The 12824-nt window shown below is 29.8% G+C and overlaps 1 pseudogene; it reads left to right on the forward strand.

Moving 5' to 3' along the window:
• The window catches only part of LOC109329334, a 24264-nt pseudogene extending 18107 nt beyond the window's left edge, over nucleotides 1-6157 (forward strand).

Consider the following 12824-nt stretch of genomic DNA (forward strand, 5'->3'; position numbering starts at 1 on the left):
AAAGTGCTTAATGCGGTTTTAGCTTGATCACCTAAAACTTGATTTCAAGATCCAAAATGCTTCTTTTTAAAGTCTTGACAAATGAACTAAAAAGTAGGAATACACCTTAGTTCATTTGCCAAATCAAAACATCCATTTTAAGCAACTTGTAATCAAGTCTAATCAATGTTTACGGAGCCTGAAATAAGGCGTGACAACTTATTTCGTCGAGTTGCAGTTTTCTAATGATTAGTGTATTTTGCAAGGTTTGAAAATCACTTTTTCTTGCCAGAGGACTAGGGGGAAATTTTATGAACTGATGCTTGGAATAACCAAAGTATAACACATAACTTTTATAAACATTTTTCATAGAAACATGTTAAGAAATATTTCCATCATTCAAACTAAATTTTCTCCTCAAGAATTTATGCATAATAAGTTGTTTATGTTTATTTATGTTTACTTGTTCAAAGTCCATAACCAAAATCAAACCAAAAATATGTTCAAACTTTATTAGTAATATAACATGTTTATAATAATGTTCTATTAGGCAATTCCTTGTGATTCGACATAACCCTATACTATACTACAATTGAATCTTGAAAGAGATGCAAATGTAAAATAGTAAAGTGTTAACTTATAAATTTTATTTGTTGACAAAGAAAGAAACCTTGAATCAAAGTGCAATTTAATTCATAAATTGTATCTTTGTGAAAAGGAAAAATACAGGTTATGATGAGTGATCTAACTACTATATTTTATTTTCTGTCATTTATTTTCCGCAACTAACATTTATTTTCTGTCATTTAAATTCTGCAACTAACATTTATTTATTGCTTTATTTATTTAATCTTTACCAACCTTCCATGAGGAAGTAGTTTGGTTAATAAAGGAAAACGAAAATAAATATCACTCATTATCACTTGTATTAAATTGTTAAATTCATATTATTATATCGACGTTAGAATTAATCCAACAAAGCCGAGATGGTATGGAATTGTTAATAATTCAATAAAGCTAATTTTTTTTAAATGAACATTCTTGAAACCATTATACCGGCGTTGCAATTTATTCCAACAAAGCCGAGATGGCGAGCAAAGAGTCGACCCATCATTAAATATATCAATCAGAAACTTGTCTCACCAAGCAAGGAAACTCTTTCAACAACAATATGTGATTTCATATAATAACATATTTCAAGCATCCCCAATACTCTTCACCTTGATTGAAATGGATGAATATCTCGCTTCTTAGGAAATGTAGCCAAAAATTTGCAATCTCATATTGATTTGTTTTGCTTTTATAAAATATATTATTACTTTAGGGGTTATAGAAGAAATTTTTCAAATGACAGAAGGTGAAATGAAAAGTCATTTCATTTGCATAGAAGGAACGTGGGTTTCCACTTTCAATTAGTATCGTACAGTAGATTCAAATGAATCCACTTCCCCTCATATTACTTATCTCTCTCTTCAATTCTTCTCTAATAATCTTTATTTCACTCTTGCTCTTAAACTCATCCCAAACTCATCCTTAAGGTAATTTATGGTTCATCACTTACACAAAGGTTGACAAAGAATGTTATTTTTTTGTTGCAACCATGAAAGCTTTCATTTCTTCACTCTGTTTCATCCATTTCCTTTGCAACTTATTTGTTAAGGAGTCATCTTTACTCGGTTACAAAGGTTCATGGAACCCTTGATTTGGTACCTGATTTTGTGTATTTGCGTTGTAAATTTTTTTCCTTTACTCTGCCTTTTTTCCATTTATTTTTTAAAATACATCTGAAGTTTCATCTTTACCGAGGTTTCATTTTTTTAGTTTCCATTTTCTGTGTAAAGTTGGCCCTTTTACAGTAAAGGTATGATTTTTATCTTCAATCTCTTGCTATTAACTTATTTTTTTCACTGCCTGCCTCACTCTCTCAACATTACCTTTCTCACAATGGACTTTTATTCTCACTCTCTATTTTTAGCTTCTGGATGTTTAGCCTCAGACTCATCTTTCTTGCAAAGGTATGATTTTTCTTTCCAATTTTTTTGTAACTAACATATTTTTCCTTACCTTACTATCTCAATTGCTTGTCACAATGAACTTTTTTTCCAATCTCTATTTCATGCTTCTGCATGTTTAACCTCATAGTCATCTCTTTTGCAAAGTTATAATTTTTCTTTTCAATCTCTTGCTATTAACTTACTTTTCCTTATCTCACTCTCTCAACCTTATGTTTCTCACTATGAACTTTTTTTCTCACTCTCTATTTTAAGCTTCTGCATGTTTTGACCAGAAAATTCATTCAAGACCACAAGTGTATTTGTTCCATGATTCTCGCATGGAGTGAATGGGAAAGCTTATTGTGATCCTTTAACCATAGGGTTCTCCTAGCTATAGATTAGTTTTTTTGCTTTATTTCTCATAGATTCAGTTTTTTTGAGCTATTGTACTTTGTTGGTTAACCTTATGGTACACGAAGTTAACTCGTGGTTTGCCTTATGTCAATTTCATGAAATTTTATAATTGTAATTTTGGACATATCCATGGAAATTTTTTTTTTTTTTTTTGCTCTTTAGTGGAGAGAGATGTTAAATAAATAAATTAACAAATTTGTAGAGCTCATAGTTACAATTATATTGATTAAGAAATATCAAATTATAGTCATTATGTTATAACATTAAAGTTCGATGTTATTCATCTTCAAACAGAGCAATACATAGTATAATGATATCTTTTTATACCTATATCATACAGGAAAATATGTACAAATAATGATTGTTAGGGAAAATATAATCAAATAAAAAACATTTGCTTATATTGTATGTGAATGTTAAAAATACATTCAAATATTTATACACAATGAGCATCAATCTAAAATAAAAACTAATCATCAAGAATATGCTTAAAAATCCTTATAACTTTATATGATACTTATAAACGTAATCCCAAACAATATGATGCATAAGTAAGTCCTTATATTTATATAGAGAATATAGAGACGCTATATTATCTCATACAATTTAAATTTTATTGGTTAAGAGTTATTTTAGAATCAGATACTTTCAATCATAATACTTTTGACAAATTAATGTTGATATAAAGGCACATATAAATGCTAATATTGCACATATACCATCAAAAATCAATATTAATATTGCATGCATATGAATGCACCAATCAAAAATAATAATTAAAATTCAGAATTGTAGCCCAAACAATGATTGACATTACAATATTATTTTTTAGGATTTATGGTTTAATCAAAACCTAGGTACAACAGTAAAACATTAATTCTCATCAAATCATAAAGAAAAAATAAAATTATTTTTTTACTTATAAGAAAAGAAGCATTGCAAAATTATTTTAGTGTGAATTTTTGAAGTAAAAAAGGATATGTTGTTTAGAACTAACTTAACATGACTAAATTAGACATAACTTATATAATTATTTAATTCCAATCAAAAGTGAATTAATAACAAAACAACTAAACACATATATGGAACTCTAAAGTAGAAAACAAAAACATTACAGAACATATTTATCACAGTTAAAATAGGTCATAACTCACTTAAATATTAGCATTTTGATGTCAAATTATGCATAGGGTAATCATTTAGACATACTATATATTTTTGAAAAATATTCATACTGAAATCATTTATAAAAGGAAGATTTATACACATTTGAAGTTGAAGATTTATACACATTTGAAGTTGTTTTTTTATTTGTTTATGTTGATATTTAGTTTAATATCCATGTGAGATTCAAGTGATTAATGAGTGAAGTATTATCGATAAAGTTGAGTTGTAGCTCTCAATGTATTAGGATATGTAGGATTTGAATGTTTTTTATATCACTCAATAAAATAATTTTTGTTATTGGCTTTGAACAAAATGATAAAAATAAGATATCAGTAATGTAATAATGATTATTAAAGTAAATGAATGTGTACTTATTAACTCATTTAAAGTGTGTTGCAATAATAAGTTTTAGTCGTGAGATATTAAAATTGATGTTAAACTACATATAAAGTTAGTGAAATATTATCGATCTCAATTGTTTGTATTCAAATTATAAGTGATTATGTTTTAAGCAAAACATGACTGATAGAGATTTTAATGGATATTTTTGAGGCGTAACGTATAAATGTTTTATATATGAAAGTTATTATGAATGTATTTTTTATTATTATTCTCGAAATAAAAATGTAAAAAGTGTGCACATTGATGAAAATAGATATATCTATCACAAGTACTTCAATAAATTTATTTTTAATTATTATTTTGAATATAGATCATAAAATAATTATGCACTTTTGTACACGCGTACGACAACACTAGAAGGACGAACGATTTCTGCAATCTAGAGCAATATTTGAATTGATAATTGAGACTGTTGATCAAATCAATGAATATATTATTATGAGTAAAATTTCAGATGAACTTTTTAGATGTTTTTAAATTTTCATTATGTTCGACATAATAGATTTATTAAACTTACACTAATAAATATTCTAACGTATAACTATATGTGTGGAAAATGAATATGCAGGTTCAAATATGTCTGGTGCTAATGAAAGCCAAACATTCAACATACTAACTCCTGAATTTTTAAACTCACTTACGACCACTATTCTTTCCAATCATAATCAGTTGAAAGTTGAAACTCTAATAATGCTATTGAGGAATTTAGACCAATATGAAAGATTATGTAATGGTACAATCATTTTCTTGAAGCAAAGATCATCTCAGGAAAAATATAGGCAATATCATATATATTCATCGAATGTCCTATTTTACACCTTATTTTATATCGTGTTTCAAATTTTTCTTCATAATAATTATTTAATATAAAATGTTCAACATCATCTCATTCGTTAACAATTCTACATAACAATAGAGTATATAGAAATCTTTTATGAGGTAACCTCCATAACATTTTTATTAACAAATTACCCTAATATTTTTTAATTAAATATGTACAAAATACATTACTACCCGTGCAAAAGCAAGGTATCCTACTAGGAACATAGAAAAGAATGTCATGGATGAAGTTATAAGTAGAGATGAAATAAACATTGAGGAAGCAGTGAAGTGTGGTTACCTCAACACAGATTCTATTTCCTAAAAGAGAATCTTCATGGTGGGTCTTTTGGTGTAACAGCATTGATCGGGAATGGTAATCTTGTTGTATCGAATGCTGGTGATTGTTGCGCTTTCATTGGCAGAGGAGGTGTAGCAGAAGCCCTCACATTTGATCACCGGCCTTCAAGGGAAGATGAAAGAGGCAGAATTGAGACCCTAGTAAGCATGTCAGAATGAGATAGAGATTTGTTGTCTCAAATTTTGTCTTACATGCTGCACCCAATGAAATTGAGGCAAAAACATTACTAATAGTAAAAGTTCAAATTTTTTTAATTAACATGATATGTTTTAGACAATCTCTATTGGACTTTTTGTATTTTTTAGACAAAACTTAACAACTCTTCGAACGCTTGTGGTGTTGTTTTCCACTAAAAATATAATGTTTCACATGTTATGTTTTTGTTATGAGTTGTAACACATGTGATACCTTAATTGGAAAACAACATCACGCAGCTAAGGAATGATATCCTTAGTTTTGCTCTTTTTATTGTCTTTTGATCATTCAAGCAAGTGTTAGCCACTGCGAGGTTCTTAATTTGAAATATGATTTTGTAGGGTGGCTATGTTGATATATGTCATGGTGTTTGGAGAATTGGAAGGCCCAGGGATGTTTGGCAGTTTCTAGGGAATTGGTGATAGAGACCTCAAACAATGGGTGATACCGTGATAGCAGAACCTGAAACCAAAGCTCTCAGGATTGAACCTCGACATGACTTATTATTCTTAGCTTCAGATAGATCATGGGGAAAGGTAGTACAATTAATTTCAATCTTAGTTGTTTCTTTTGGAAATTTGTTACAAGACATTTTTACTCAATAAGAATTAATTAACAAACATGGTTCTCTTTGTCACTCTTGTTTCAGGTTAGTGATCAGGAAGCAGTAGATCTTGCTAGTCCTTTTTGTATAGGGAGCAATAGTAAACAATCATCGTTGGCTTGTAAGAAGCTTGTAGAATCATCTATATCAAGAGGCTCTGTCGATGATATAAAGGGTTGGGAATCATCTATATCTATAACCAAATTGCAGCACTATATTTGAAGTCTTATTGATAGAAAGGGTTGGGAATTTTATTTTCATTCTTACCTTCAACTATAGGCAGGGTCAGTTAGAAGATGATGAATGTGATATTATTTGTGACTTGGAGCTAAGAGTAGGCATTTTTTTTTTAAGTTTTTGTGAATATACTTGGTGAATGTGACCCTATTTGCTGAAGCTTGTTGTACAGGTAGATGAGAAGAGAACAACATATATTAACATAACTTCAAGGGATCATTTTTCTAAAATATTCTCGATGAAATAAATATTTAATTGTTATATAATTTATAGCTTAATTCATAATTTTCATTGAAGTCACTATTTTTGTTATAGTTTTTAGTTTCTCTATTTGGATTCTTCAATACAAAGACGCGAACAATGATTCGAACAAATATTCTCTAGAAAAATTTCTCTTTGATCAAATTGTTATTGCCGTTCAGATTCATATTGATATCTTTACTTCTAAAGACAATAAAATTGACAAATTTGTCCAATAATAGTGTAATTTTTTTTTTAATTTTCTCCAATGTACTTCTTCTAAAAGTTCTTTGTTGTTTTTGGTGCTTTCATTCTTGAATAATGTCTCTCAAAAGGTCCAACAATGAGATAGATGAAACACTTTTGTAGAAAAATTGCAAAAAGGAACATGAAGTCAAGCATGAAGCCATTTATGAAGCATTATGTGCCACTAGAGACAAATTAGTAGGTATCTAATTTTTACCTCCACAACCATTGAATCCCCTAATTTATCTTATTCCTCACCCCTCATAAACCCTAACCCTAATTTTCCTTCCCCAAATAATCATCCACAACATGTGTCCCCTAAAAAGATAGTATATTCCTTCTATGTATCTGAATGAGTAATAAAGAATTATGACTATGCAGTCCTTAGTAAAAAATATTTGTTGGTTGATGTGTGTTTTAATTAATTTTAGGAACAAGAGGGACGTCGCGTGACCATTTAAAAGATGAGTTGAGGAAAATAAGCAAATAGTTGTTATCTTTCCTCCACCCTTGATGTGATTTTAATTTTTATTAATTAAAAGTATATTTATTTTTTATATATTGAGGAGAACAAGCGCCATAACTTGATCATCCAAATGATGACTTGGGAAAAAAAATATTTGTGACATTTCCTCCCTCTTTAATTAATGTGATTGTATTTTGGTTCAAAATCTCTACATTTTTTAACCTTTTTATTAAGAAAATAATTATGTGTTTATTTTTTTGTAACTTATGGTCACTCGCTATTTATTGGCAAAATATTTATTTTAATTCACCAATTACTTTTTATTAATGGAAATAATGTTTTGTTGCAACTATTATGGTGATCAATTAAGCCATAGGGAGAAGGTAGTTACTCTTTTTTATTTTTAGAAAATGTTTATTTTCTTTTATTTTGTATCTGTACTCATTATTAAAAAATGATTTCATTTGTTATTTTTTAGCAAAAGAGACAATTTTATTCGCTTTACTTATTTGTATCTAAAAATATATTGCTTCTATATTTGGTTGAATAGGAGTGACACAATGTAACAACTCTAACACATTTTTTTAGGGAATTAGTCATTAACTTTGATAAAAATTATCATACAAATGATGCATTATTACAATGTGAACACCCAATTTTTCTGGCCCAAAAAAGGCCCAAGACAAAAAAAATCTTTTAAAAAAACTAATTATTCAAACAAAACATATAAATGAGAGTACTTAATAGACTCTTAGTAGGATAGATTCAATTTCAAAATATTTTCCCTAATTTTTCGTTTGTTTGATATAATAAAAAAAATGGAAGTTATTGGCTTAATAATGGCCAAAGACCATTCACTTTCGTTTTTGTACCCTACATATTTTTTCTAAATGGATTTTAAATGACTTAATGATGACTTATTATCCTAGTTATGGAATGATCATATTTAAAAAAAAAATATGAATCCCAAAATATTTTAAATTTTTGTTTTCTATTTAATTTAAAAATAAAAATTAAGTATAAAATATCGTTTTCAATTTTATAAAATTCAAGAGATTGCTTTTACTTATTCATAGATAATTCAATAATGTTAGGATTGCCATTTAATAATAGGATAGATGCACAATGCTATAAAACGCACACCTTGTCTAGTACAAAAAAAATACGACAATAAACCTAACGAGGTTAAAATGGATGTGAATATCATCACTATTCCAAACTCGAATAAGTTATCTAGTTTTTAATCCTCGGCGGTCGACTGCACACTCAGGATCGTGGTCCATTTATCAACTAGATACACTCAGGATCGTGGTCCACAATGGGACACCAAATCTTGGAACAAGTGATCTCCATTCAGGATCTTATATTGTTTAATTTATTCACTCATCCAATACAACATTTCTATATTTGCTACATGAATTTTATTCTCTTGTTGATATTTTGTCGTTCAACATTTAGTCTCATATAGCATTGCAGGTATTATAGTCATGCGGTAAAAATTCTCTTTAATATTGACTAATATCTTTTTATCACGTATGACATTGATATAATTTATCATTTCGTTCAACCTGTTTGAATCCTATGATTGATCCTAAATACCTAAATCTAGTGACTTGCAGTATGGTATGTTGATCAATCTTCATCTCTATAGTAGGGGTTGTTCCTCTCTAGCTAAACTTATATTTTATATGATACGTTTATACCCCAAACTTTAAAGCTATCTATGTGTGTCTGATATTATACATAGTCAGCCATTAGTGCGGATAAAAGATAAAAATTATGTTAAACAGTCAACAACCAATATTAAACTTTCTTGAATCTCTATATGTTATGAATCAATGGTAAAAGTTAATAAATATTAACTAAATATGAAAATATTGATTAAAAAAGAAATCAAAATTGTGGATGGAAGCTTACGGACTTTGGAATAGTCTTTCTTTGGTATGGCCAAGATTTACATCTCCAACAAAGTAGAAGAATGAAATATCTTCACGCTGTAACTTTATTACACGCTTTTATTTAGTATATTATTTTGTAGTTATATATTTTTTTATGAATGATTATAAACTATCTATATTATAATAATTCGATAAAGTTTTATGTTAGATGTCGATTATCTATTGTAATCTTCCTATTTATCTAGGTTTAGAATTGCTATGTATAGTATTAAACATATATAGGCAAGTTTAGATTTATGAAAGGTTTAGATATTATTATTTCATTAATGAACATTATTTATGATATAATATTATGATATTATTTTTATTGTTTTTTAATTTGTGGGTACCCTCAGATCCACTGGGTAACAAGGACTCATGGGTAGTAGACCCATCGGGTATCAGCATGGGTTTGGGGCGGGTCTGAATCCAAAAATGAAGCAATAAGGCGGGTCTAGGTAATGCACTACTCGGACCCAATCAGACCCATTGCCATCCCTAACCTTCGCAAAATGAAAAATGGCATAACAAATGAACTTGAAAAATGATGTATGAATCTTTACTGAATTTCTTGAGGATTATATAAAGCTTGCAAGTCACTATTTATCAAGAGAATAAAGTACCCAAGGCTAAAACTAATTACATAACAGAAAAAGGATAAAAAAGGAAACTTAACTAATAATAGTCAACAGAATTTTGGAAACGAGCTAAAAAAAAGGAAACTTTGATAAAAAAGGCTTTAATTCTTCTTATTTCTTCCTTGAGCTTTGGACTTGTGAATTTATTTTCTTCAACAGACCCCCACAAACTAGGCATGTAGATATTGATAATGCCAAGTTTGGAAAAATGTTGTGAAAAGGTGAAGGAGAAAGAGACTTGGTAAAAATGCTAGCGAGTTGTAGAGCAGTATGAATTGGGAGAAGATGAATAGTGTTGTTTAAAACCAGTTCATGAACCACATGACAATCTATGTCAATGTGCCCCGATTTTCGGTTGCACAACCTTTTTAGAGTCGCCACTACATTTTTTAGTCAAAACTGTAGAAAAATCTTTTTGCCCAATTACATTGGGTCTTGGACTTTGATATCCAGGTTCGGGAGTCGTTTACGAATCGGGGAAGGTATTAGCACCCCGTTCGTACATAATAACACGGTAGTGTAACTTATTGCATGAATTAAATACCCTTAATTTATTAAAATTAAATTACTTAAAACAAAATTTTTATTTTTTATTTTTGTGTCTGATAAGAGTTGATCTTGCTCCTACGTATCCCTAAGTGCAATAGAGAAATCAAGACTACGTAGTTCTAGTTTTGGAAATGTTTGCATTGCTTCGTTTGATTTGATTACAATTTTATAAATTATTTAAATTGATCGAAGGGGATTAATGGACGAAGAGTCAACATAGGTCATTTATCTTCTTCTCGCCTCGATAAATAACAGAGGCAATGACCGCAATCGCTTCTCGGTTCGAAGAGAAAGAAAGATGTGACACGAGTCATAACCTCATTACCAAATCCTCTTTAAAACATGTTTATTATTTTTTTAACGAAATTATTTTTATGCGTTTGATAGATGAAATGTTTATTATAAAAATCTTTATTATATGATACAGACATTACATAGTTGCAAGATACTAATCAACCGTGACTACTCTTATGCATCCAATGTAACGCCTACTGTAAAAGTTAATAAGTTAATATCCAATAATAAAAGCAATTAGTTTAACAATTAGGATTATTACATAATAAAATGCATCGGGTAGGTATTAGGAATATACCTGATCCGTTTGAAAAAAGAATAAATTAAAGAATATTAATTTTTATTTTATTTTAAAACCAGAGTTATATTATGTATGCTAATTATATTTTACTAATTATATCTTATATATCACTAAACAATATTGATAGTGACATTACTATTTAATTAGTATTTATTAGTACTATACTATTAAATATTATTAACAATTAAGAAATGAACAAATGAAAAGAAAAACTTACCTACATGAGAATTTATGAAAAAAAAAACATTGCTTTTCTTCCAGATCTCTTGCACTTGAATTTTGGAGGCAAATTAGAAATTATAAACGAGAGGTTGGAAAATAACGCAACCTTCCTTGGATTTTGTCTGGATTGTTTTGAATACTTCTTGCTGCTTTTTTGTGTATGAATGATTTTGGGTATAACAATGTACTATTTTTCTTAGCACTATTTTCACTCAAATGTGTAAGGATTTTTTGAAAGCATTTTCACTCACTATGATATATATTTCTCACTCTTTAAATGCCGTACTTTCATGGGTTTTCTAAATTGATGTTTTCTAGTGTCCCTTTGGTGTGTGAATGTGGTCTCTATTTATAGAAAAATAGATGACACATGTGCAAAATATAAGAGAATCCTCTCATAAATCATTGGAGAGAGTTAAGGAAAATTATTCATCTCCACATAAATCAATTTTTTATTAGTTTTAATTCAAATTCAAAACGTGATTTTTATCATTAAAGTATTTTAAGATTGAAATTCGAATTTAATAAAAATCATAAATTAAAATATTCAAATTTAAATCATTTTTATATTGGGTCACCTAAAATGCCTTTTTTAGATAGAAATTACCCATAAACACTTATTTTATTTTTATTTGTCATTATCTTTAAAAGTATTTTGGGCCGGACAAAATTGGGTGTGCACAACTGTCTGTCTTTACTTGTTTCTTATTGGATAGCACACAAACTGAAGTTTGTGTGGTGTCATGATAAGTAACTAGTAAGGAAATGAATGCTGATTTTGTTAAGGTACAAAAGACTTTTTGATGGAACGATAGAGAGCAAGGCCGTACCAAGAACGTAGGTTAGTGTAATACCGAAGCTTGGAAATTAATTTACAACATGCATGAGTTCTGGAATGATTGACTTCGAGATCGTCAAGCACGGGGTCCTCCAGAGTACAATTTGAGGTCGTTAAGCACGAGACACTCAAATTTTAGAAACGTGAGGCATACAGCCTAGAAAGATTGACTTCGAGGTTGTCAGGCACGGGGTCCTCGAAGGTACAATTTGAGGTCGTCAAGCACGGGGCCCTCAAAATTTAAAATGCCAAGCATGGAGATTGGAAAGATTGACTTCGAGGTCGTTAAGCACGCGGTCTTTGAAAGTAAAATTTGAGTTCGTCAAGCTAGGGGCCCTCAAATTTTAAAACGCCAAGCACGAAGCCTAGAAAGGTTAACTTTGAGGTCGTCAAGCATGGGGTCCTTGAAAGTATAATTTGAGGTCGTCAAGCACGGACCCCTCAAATTTTAAAATGCCAAGCATGGAGCTTGGAAAGATTGACTTCGAGGTCGTCAAGCATGGGGTCCTCGAAAGTACAATTTGAGGTCGTCAAGCATGGCCCCCTCAAATTTAAAGGTTCAGGCATGGAGCCTGGGAAGGTTGACTTTGAGGTCGTCAAGCACGGGGTCCTCGAAAGTACAATTTGAGGCTGTCAAGCACGGGACCCTTAAATTTTAAAAGTTCAGGCACAAAGCCTAGAAAGATTGACTTCGAGATCGTCAAGTACGGGGTCCTCGAAAGTATAATTTGAAATAGTTCAGATGAATGGTATGATTGTTTGGGATATGTGCGCATGAAGTTTATGTTGATGTTTGTATTGTATGAATTTGACTATGCATTGATTGGCATGAGCATGCATAATTATGATGATGATGCCTGAGAGGTGGTTGATGTTTAACATAAGAAAATTAGGGGTTTAGGGGTGTCCTTGTTTGAATAT

Source organism: Lupinus angustifolius, chromosome LG16 (assembly GCF_001865875.1).
Source record: "Lupinus angustifolius cultivar Tanjil chromosome LG16, LupAngTanjil_v1.0, whole genome shotgun sequence".
In the NCBI taxonomy this organism is placed as follows: Eukaryota; Viridiplantae; Streptophyta; class Magnoliopsida; order Fabales; family Fabaceae; genus Lupinus; species Lupinus angustifolius.